Below are 10,061 nucleotides of genomic sequence, written 5' to 3'. Positions count from 1 at the left end.
CTGGAGTAGAGGTTTTCACCCTATGGCCTTTGCATCCTTTCTGAATCTCTGGTCTAATTCTGAACAGCTGATGTAAACAGAAGAAGGAAAGCAAACACAACTATCTACTACATCATATTACTACACAGAGCAGCCTGTGTATGTTAACTCTCTTAAAGGATGTAATTGCCCTTTAAAATTTTGTGCCTTCACAGCTTCAGAAAATGTTGGATTTCAGCTTTGTGAAACCCAGAGATGGCACAGAGAGTGAGCACTCTGCTTTAGTCAGACCTTTGCCACAGATGCGGTTTGGTATCACAGGCTATCTGCATCATGATAAGCATACTGTAAAGGATAATAAACTTACGCGTTTGGCTTGACACACAAGCCTACTTTCTGATCCAGCCATGTGTCTGCACACAGCATTTAAACTCATTTACTTCTCTAGGTCAGTACTTTGGAAAGCAGAACCCTGTGCAACAGTTTCAGTGCTGTTTAATACAGTCACCAGGTCAATATAATCCTTAGATCAAATACAATTCTAGTTCAAGTCAGCCATAAGTTCTGTCTGTGGAACTTTTTATAGTTCCTTCTGAAAATGGGATTGCCATGAGACTCTTCTGAGAGGCCCTCAGCAGAAGCTGGTAATAAAAGAGTTAAAGACTGACCAGCTGCTTCTGCATTTCAGCAGGGGTTGGTTAGGACAGTGACAGGAGTAGACAGAAAGTTTATCACACTGGTACTTGGATGTTCTTTCTTCTCCAGAAACATGATTTATGCTACCGACATAAAGGGAAGAAAGGTATAAGTGGGGTGATAGGATTTCTTTTCAGTAAGAAATCAATTGAATCCAACTTTAAGAGCATGTTCCCTTGATGAGGGTGTAACGTACTACAGAATTCTGTTAGCTTTGCAGCATTTCAGAAACTATCTGTTATACAACAGTTTTGTTAATCTTAGAGTTTGTGACATACCCATGATTTCTTGTAGAGGCCACATGTGACAAACTAAAAATAGGAATAACATACTTGACAATACAGTGCAGATCAAAAAGCCTTTCTGCTCTCTCCCTAGTGTGTCTTTTTTGTTGTTGTTGTTTGTTTTGTTTTGTATTACATAGATGCTAAGAACACCGAACCCTCAATGGTTTTAGATTCCCACATCCGTGCCTGACCAGGAATTAGTGTTAAAATTGTGACCAAAAAAAGCAAGATCATGTACTTTGTGCTGCCTTATCAAAACTTGGAATACAGTACTGGGGAGCACTGGGAGATATCTGCAGTTACAGATGGAAACAGAAGTATTCTCATCCTTTGGTCAGAGGGGTTTTGTGGCTGCCATTCTTAGATGAGAAGTACTATTGTATTCAGGGAAATGATGTTAAAGGAATCCAGTTTCTAAATTTGTATTGAATTCTCACTTAAAATTCTGAAAGGAACAGCAAAAAAATATACAGTCCAAACTCAGGAATGAATAAAAATAAATAAAGAAGCAAATACCATCATTTTCTGGGTTGCAGTCCCTGCAAAGTGGCTACTAAATTCAACAGAATCACTAAAATCACTATAGTTTGGTTGGTATTTTGGAACACCTGCAATAAATATCTTGCAAAGAAGAGTGATTCATCCAAATACTTAGAGGAAGGGAGGCATGTATAGGTTCTGAAGCTGCCGACCAACATAAACAGGCTGTAAATTTAGTAGGTAATATTAGAGAAAAACACTGAGACAAAGGAAAAAATACAGCCATAGTCTGAAAAGTGGATAAAAGCTTGAATGGGAAAAATCCAGAAATTCAAACAAGGAAATAATCTCTTAAGCATAATCATATACAATAAATCATGCTGAGAAGATCGTGTATGACATTAGTTGCAGGCAAGCATTTTGATGAGGCTCTAATGGAAAACAGAGTTCTGGATACCTCTGAACATACTGCAATTTTCAGATCTCTATCCTCACCAAGTGCCAGGTATTCATTTGACTTGAATTCTGAAGAAGTCCAGATGAAAAGTTTGTTGCTCTGAACCCTCTTTAACAAAACACAACCTTCGGGCTGCTCTGAAGTTAGGTCCATCATCTGATGAAAGCTGACATAACCCAGTAATCACTCCCAAATGTTAAAATGTTGTGAACTGAAGACTCCTGTTCAAGAGTTTAATGAACATGAAGCACGAAGGAAGTTACACAGCACTGGAAAGGGATGAGTGATGTTCCACTTCAGCTGGCAAGATTGCTGGTACCATATACAAACACTTCTATGTTAAAAAAATCTCTTACCAACTAGGTAGCATGTTACAGATTTTTTTTCTTTTCTTTTTTCTGCACATGTTCCCTGGTGACCAATTCCATCTATTGAGAGGAGCTTGCATCCCAACAACATTTATTTCTTGTCTTTCCAGCAACTAATTTATGTGGTGAATGAGAGCATTTGCATGAAAATAATCAGATGTATCTTTGTAAGCCCCCGAGTGAGCTATAACTCTGAATGGCAGAACATACCCACTATTAATAATTAATCTCAAATATCCTTGAGATCAAATGACAAAAACGTATACCTGGGAGCCTGGAATATTCATTGAATCATAGAATTATAGAGGAATCATTGCAACAGTATATTCTCCCTGCTGCATAGCAAGAAAATAATGATATGTTTTTGATAATGGCATCAAAAACATATGAGTGTCTGAATGAAATAGGAGCTAATGTTTTACTAGAAACAAGGGATAACAAAAGCCATTCAGCAACCAGAGATTCCAAGAATGTTGTTGATTTGGGAAACTTAAGGTGGAAAATGCTGTTAAAGTCACCTAAGATGACCTCAGGAGAAGCACGGAACAAAGAGATTTAATCAATAACCTCCTTCATGAACCTCTGGAATGATGGTTCCACGATGAGTTCATCGCTGTGATGAATTACCCTGAACTGATTGTGTCAGCTGTACTGCTTTCCATGGACTGGAGTTCAGTCATTTCATGAGAAAATGTCAGTACCTAAGTTCTATGATGAAAATTAATTTGAGCTTTTAAGTTATTTAAATTATTGGGAAAGAGTTATTCTGTACAGCATTGCTTCATCCAACTTGTACTTTAGAGTTAATGAACTCTGTTATGCAATTGTAATCTATTCTTCTGGATTGCAAGCATTAATCAATCAAAAAAAAAAAAAAAAAAAAAAAAAAGCACTGATTTTATTGAGGAAGTACTGATGGAAAACTGCTCCCTTGAAGAAGATCTAGATATTCACTGAAGCATGCAGAGAACTCCAACTGCCTAAATGAACATGAGGCTTTACATATTGGCAAATCCTCAGCCTGGGTCTGCTCTAGGGTATCTGTGAAGAATCAAAAGAACATCATCTGTTTGGTAGATAGTTGTCAAGCACTGAAGAAAAGAGAATTCCTTCATTTGATTTTTCTCGCAGATCTCAAAGATCCGGGTGTGACTTCTTTTGATGCTGCTCAATAGATATTGGGCAAGTCTTCAAGTCTTCACATGAACTGCAAATCACTATCAAAATGCCAAGGAACTTCCAAATACCACCACACCCCCTAATTATTTTCCAAACACTCACAAAAGTTAAAACTTCTAATCCAGTTCCTCCACAGTCTGTTACAGTCAAGTTGCTTGGTCTAACTGTAAATCAGGTATAACACTTACTCAATGACTCTTAAACACATGAACAAAAGCATTATAATTATTCTAAGTGATTACTGTTCTCAAAGTACTTGAGCTGATTTCTAATCATCCATCCCTATTTGATAGCAAGTTTTCATAAGCACTGAAAGATGCACTGGGAGAATCCTTTATATGGTCAAGTTAGAAAAGATTATGATTTTTGAAAGAAAACTACCACCACCACCCCCCAAGCTGTCATAGGTGAGCTTTATATCCTTTCAGGTAATACTAAAATGCCTGAAAGGATATAAAGAAGAATGGACAACTAATTTTTTCTGTTTTTTCTTTAAGATTTAGAAAAGATAGTGTTAAAAGGAGGAGAATGTTACTTTGACTAAAAACAAAAGGAAAACTTGTTCTAATGCCAAAACTGAGTTGGCATGTCTTACCATTATATGCAAAGGGTAATAAAACGAAACACCAGGAAAATACCACATTTCACAATCATGGCTGTAATAACATCAAATCAAACTTTCTAAATAATGATTGATGAATATGTTCAATACATTCAGAAAAAAAATAAAATCAAAAGTCATGTGAATTTAGATAGCACAAAGCTGAAGACAATTAGGAATGGCATCAACAATTGCACAGAGCTTTTCCAGCAAGAATGATGAAGTACTTCACAAACCTCTACTGGCTAAACAACCTTTAAATAATTTGAGGAAATGTATCTCTTTGAATGGAAGATAACTGAGACATGGAAAGCCTTGGCACATCAGCAGAGGTGAAAGAGTGATAGAGTGACAAAGATGGAAAAAATTCCCTTTCTTTCCTATTGATGACAAAATTTAGTTGGCATAAAACTGGAATAGCTGTGAATCAAAATTTCTGCTGCAGGAATCATAAAATATTGACTATCCTGATAAACCGTTTTTACTTTTTCCTTACTAAAATGTCTTATTCAGGATAACAAGAAGGGTATGTAAACACTGTGTGAGAACTTGTAAGAAAAAAATTCAGAGGATTCAGTGATATATTATAAAATACTGTAAACCCAGAATGTTTTGAAAAACAATGCTGCATTAATGCTATCCTTAGGCTCAACATGAGTGCTGGGAAATAGAGAAGAAAAGGAGACAGAAAGAGGAATATTTGTATATTCTGTGGGCAGTGAAGGCCTTAAGAATTGCATTCTCTATTGTACCAATGGAAACTGTAGATATTCATTTGCCCTTATTCATGCCAAAAATATGTCCAAAAGACTTAATCTGACTGGAGAACAATGACACCTATGGTGATCAAGAAGAGCAAGACAAAGAACCCCCAAAATCTCTGTTTGTACTTAGCAAATCTTCCAAGCTTTACAGGTAATAACTGGATTCCTGACAATTTTATTTATTTGTTTTCTGTGTTACAAGTTTTGTGAAAGATACCACCTTCAGTTTAGTTCAGTCTTTGTCCCTGATGAAACCTGAAAAGTTCTGTCCTGACTTCAGATATGCTGAAATGAACACAAGGCAACATGAAGGGACTGCAGCACTATACCTTCAGTGAAAATGATGCCAGTTCTTCCCCCTGAAAATGGTAATGGCTGGAAGCATGAGTTCAGAAAGGAGTGCCAAGGTGTAGCCTCAGGTTTAACTCCCTGGGACTTTAGAAAATGACAGCATGTCTCAGTCAGTGAAGGCTATGGAAATTATGCTCATATTCAGAGCACACACTTAATTCACCCTATCTTAACTTCTGTCATGGGTGAAGAAGTGCTGTTTTACACATTTTCAAGAAGACAATGTTGTTACCAAGCATATAGAATCATTTAAGTCAGTTTTACTATGGTAATAATACACAAAGCAATGACAGAAAGCTTCCTGAAGCTTGTCATCCTTCCTTTCTGTATGATCTGCAATTTTATACCTACATCAGCAGTTAAAAAAAATCTTGGTGATGTGGCCCCTTGCTCTTAACTTTAATACCTGCCCCACGTTACTCAGTTTATACTGTTTTCAGCTCTGCCTTCATCTCATAATTGTTCTTTGTAGCTGCTATGGAGTATTTTTATTTATTAAGAGATGGGGCAAGTTCCAAGATTAAAAAGCAAATAAAACATCAATGATGTCTGTAACAAATTAAAATCTCTCTTATCTTTCTACATCTATCTTTATTTGTTCTACAAATTTAATGGCTGGAACAAGTCTAAATATAAACTAAACTTCCTCTGCTGTCCATCCATATGGACTAGACATAAAGCTTAAAGGAAATGTGCTGACATTGTTAAAGAAAACCCAGAGTATGAAAACCCAGCAGTTCTCTACCATTTCTAAATTCTCTCAAACACTGTGAACTGGGATGCAATCTTGAGTCTTTAGCCCACTAAATAATATAGAAAATTGAGCATATTCATTATTCGCTGATACATCTTCACAATTCTTCTGAGGGCTCCCAGATGGCCTCTTCTGGGACTCTCTCAGGCTACAAATTCAGGCAGATCAGACTTTGTTTTGAATGACTGAAGTAAGTCTGGTAGTCACGATCAGATTATGTGCACAGAACTTGCACAGTGTCTAGAAGATGCCCTTCTTTTATTTTAAAGAAGACCATCAAGACTGAATACCTGGAAACTCTTCATAGCAATGTATTTTTAAGACAGTGGAATCATCTCGAAATGTAAGTGGCTGAAATACCCATCAGCCTTTCAGAAATGAACTTCACAATATTATCGATGTATAGACGGATGGATGAATGGATAACTTCAGGGGTTCTTTGCATTTCTAGACTCTGTAATTCTGCTTCTTTCTGTATGTAAGCGCAGCATTAGCCAGCCAAGTAGGAGATGCATCAAGGCAATTCTTGAAAGATAACTGACAAATGGTTCCTAAAAGTGGATAAACATGATTACAATGATCTAGACAGTGAAATACTGGGAAAGAATTTTGGGTTACTTCTACACATTTGTTTTTGAGAATTACTAATATGCCTTATCTATTGGCTCCAATATATGCAGGTACAAATTAATACATAAGATAAGGGCAAATTCTGCTTTTTCCCCATGCTATTAGCTCAAGACTGTGATCTTTGTAATCCCTAATTTCTATGTATTAATGGCCTATGTATGTGGTTGACTGACCAACCATGCTGGCCTCAGCAAGGAGAGATTTTGTTGTGCATTTTTTTCTTCTAACACAGCAAGAAAGAAATCTGAGTCACCTGGGTCATCATGGCCTTCTGAGGCTCCTTGGATAGTCCCCATAGTCAATCTCTTTAGTAAACAGTAAAACACAAGGTAAATTTCATCAAATTGATGGAACTTTTACACACACACACACACACACAAAGTGAAAGAATATTTCAATATCAATTCATCATTATTTTCTATGTGCATGTTACTGCATGCTGCTTCTATACTACTACATAATTAATATATTTATTAATGCTCTTTTACAGGAACCAAAATCTATTGTGAATGCTTCATGGCAATGTGTTAACAGGCCTTTCTTGTTCATAGTGCTATACTAGCTACTGCAAGTCTTAATAACGCCCTGTAATGGCAGTAAAAATCTACCTTTTTAAGAGAATGATCTCTGCACCAAAAAAAAAAAAAAAAAAAAAAAAAAAAAAAAAAAAGATTTTTGTATTTTTGCCTCTACCACAACTTCCTGTATTCTTCAAGGCTAAAGAAGGCTACTGTTATCTAACTTGACCTCTGAAACACAAACTGTCATGATTTTGCCCAGTAACACCAGCAATAAAGGTTATTAGTATGCCTTGGTGTGTGAATGTATTGTCATCAAGGTGGATAACTGCTCCTGGAATTAAACAACATCTTTTACAGAAGTGTGCATTCCTGATTCTCTTTATCTGTGGAGCTGGAAAGTTAACTGCTTTTCTCTTGATAATCTGACCCAACAGTTGCCCACGCCACCACTAAAAATTCATGTCATGTTCCTGAAGTGCATTTTCCTAACTTGAGTTTTCAGCCCCTGATTTTTTTTATGCCTCTTCTAGGCATAAATAATTGTACAGCATGTTCTTTCCAGGATTCTCTAGTGATATATCTCTATGATAGGAGTTTCATTTATTTTGGATGAAAACCACAGGGAAAGTTTATACTTTTTCAGCTCAGATAATCCCTGTACAGTAATTTGTGCCCCATTCTGCACTTGGTACGAAGCTGTGAGCTTGAGCCTAGTAACAAATCATTCTTTAACACTTGTCTCTTACACACACAGAGAAACTATCTGATTTCCAAATACCCAGTGCTGTACACAATGCCAGAAGTGTACACAAGCGTTGCACTTCTGGCATTGTTGCATCAAGAAAGTCGTGCTTTAACGGGTGTGCTTTTGTCCCAGTGCTAACACGAGTTCCACTTCTAGCTTTGGCTAGCCATGCAATGTATCCAACTGCTTCTGCTCATTCTTGAGCAGGAAGTAGTAAAGTATGCCAAAAAATGAACCAAGAACTTGACAAAAAGAAAGAAGCTGAAGTGGTGTGGGAGGAAAGAAGAAATTAGTTTCCTTTTGCATTCTTCTTTTAAATGGCTTGCATTGCATTTGCATGTCTCTGCCTTCTGATCGTTGTAACAAGGTCTAAAACACTGAATTTGTGTGTGCAAATCTGACAGGCATTGTATTGCTAACTTTGCAGTTCTGTTGTTTTCTTCTTTTGGACTAGATTATTTGTGCTTAGACCCGATCTCGTCAGCCAGCTGCTGATCCCTAAATTACTTGTGCTGGTGACAGCATTGCTAGTTGTCAGCTACCAAGAGTCTCTGCTTCCGTAAGAATAGACTATGTCTCTACCCACAACATACATAAGCACGTAACTCTACCTGCACATTATCCACATATTCATTCTTCTTTTCCTCATATTGAAAAACAAAAAAATATGTCACCTAACTTCTGGCTGTGGATATGGTCAAAATAAAAACCAGAATGTCAGAGTACCCAGTTTCCCAACATGTTCAGAAATTCATATGACTATCCAAAAGCGAGAACTATGATTTTCCCCTCCACACTTCCCCAAACATATCCTTTGAATCCACAGCTCTTGTCAGTTTTTGCAACTGGTAAAACACAGAAGGTTTTTTTCAATGGTAAAAAGGTGGAAGTCAGTGATAATAAGAGACTACAGATTTTTCTGATGTTTGCCACGTTGATATTACAGTAGGATCACAACAAAAAAGCAAAAATATAAGTGAAAACTCCCAGGTCATCGCATCAGAGACAAACAGTCATGTTTCTCTTTCTACAAATAGCCTACCAGAATATTTAATAAAACAGAAACTCTAGGTTGTCTTGTGAAAGAGATGAGGCTCAACTATTTTATGCCTTTTAAAAGTGGACAGTCCATGCTTCGAGACTTTTCAGTCTAGAACAGAAGCACAGACTGGACACACAAATTCATGGGAACAGAGGACACTAAAGATATTACAAGTTGTTAACTATAGCTCACCATTTTTTTTTTGCCACAATATCATATGACACCATTCAGAAATTCATCAATCAACATTGTAAAAAGTAATTAGGTTGCTTTTTCCTCCTCCTTTCTACTTCTAGTGGAAGAGGAACAAGTCACATTTATACACAAAGAGTTTTCTTTCGGTCCTCAAGCTACTAAGTTTACAGATAAATCAAAGACCCCTAGCCCATGTGGCAGTTTGCATTTTGAATGTAACTCTGGTATCTCTTTGTATATTAGACTCTTCATTTCCCTGTCATCCTAATATTCTTTCCTTGCACCCACTCCAGTATGATTGGAAAATGGCATAAGACAGAGTTGTGACACAATTTAATTCTATTTCTAATCTGACTTCTTATAAAAGTTGTTATTGCTCAATGCTGACTGGGAAATTCTCTTATAGGACATATGAAAAGATATACCTTAAAAATACAGAAAAGAAACAGTGGGGAGCAAAATATCCCAAAGCAAAACCCTGATATACATCTATTTCTTCCTCCTCAGCTTCTTGGGCTGCAGAATTATCAGTTCCCATCAGACCTCACACAAACAAATCTATCCGGTCCATAGATTATAACATTGCTTTCTGCCGAGGACACAGTGACGAACAATGGCTTTGATCAGCTAACCACTGCAAAGTTGACTTATTTATTTATTTACTTTCTACATAGCAGACATGGTTTTGCAACCAAAGGTCATTCAAATAAAACATTTTGGCCACTGCCCAGTGCGGCAATGTTTACAACAGTACACTGTGTTCAACTGTATTGGTGCTAAAACTATCTGCCTTACTTCTTTTTTAATCATTACTATCACTTAGATTTTTGCTACGTTATTTTTTACATCAGCTTTTGGAATGGCATGGCATGGCATGGCATGGCATGGCATGGCATGGCATGGCATGGCATGGCATGGAATGGAATGGAATGGAATGGAATGGAATGGAATGGAATGGAATGGAATGGAATGGAATGGACCTCTGCCTGGGAAATTTGGTAGATGCCTTTTG

Source organism: Aythya ferina (assembly GCF_964211825.1).
Source record: "Aythya ferina genome assembly, chromosome: 13".
Classification (NCBI taxonomy): domain Eukaryota; kingdom Metazoa; phylum Chordata; class Aves; order Anseriformes; family Anatidae; genus Aythya; species Aythya ferina.
Note: the sequence above shows the minus strand (reverse complement) of the source record.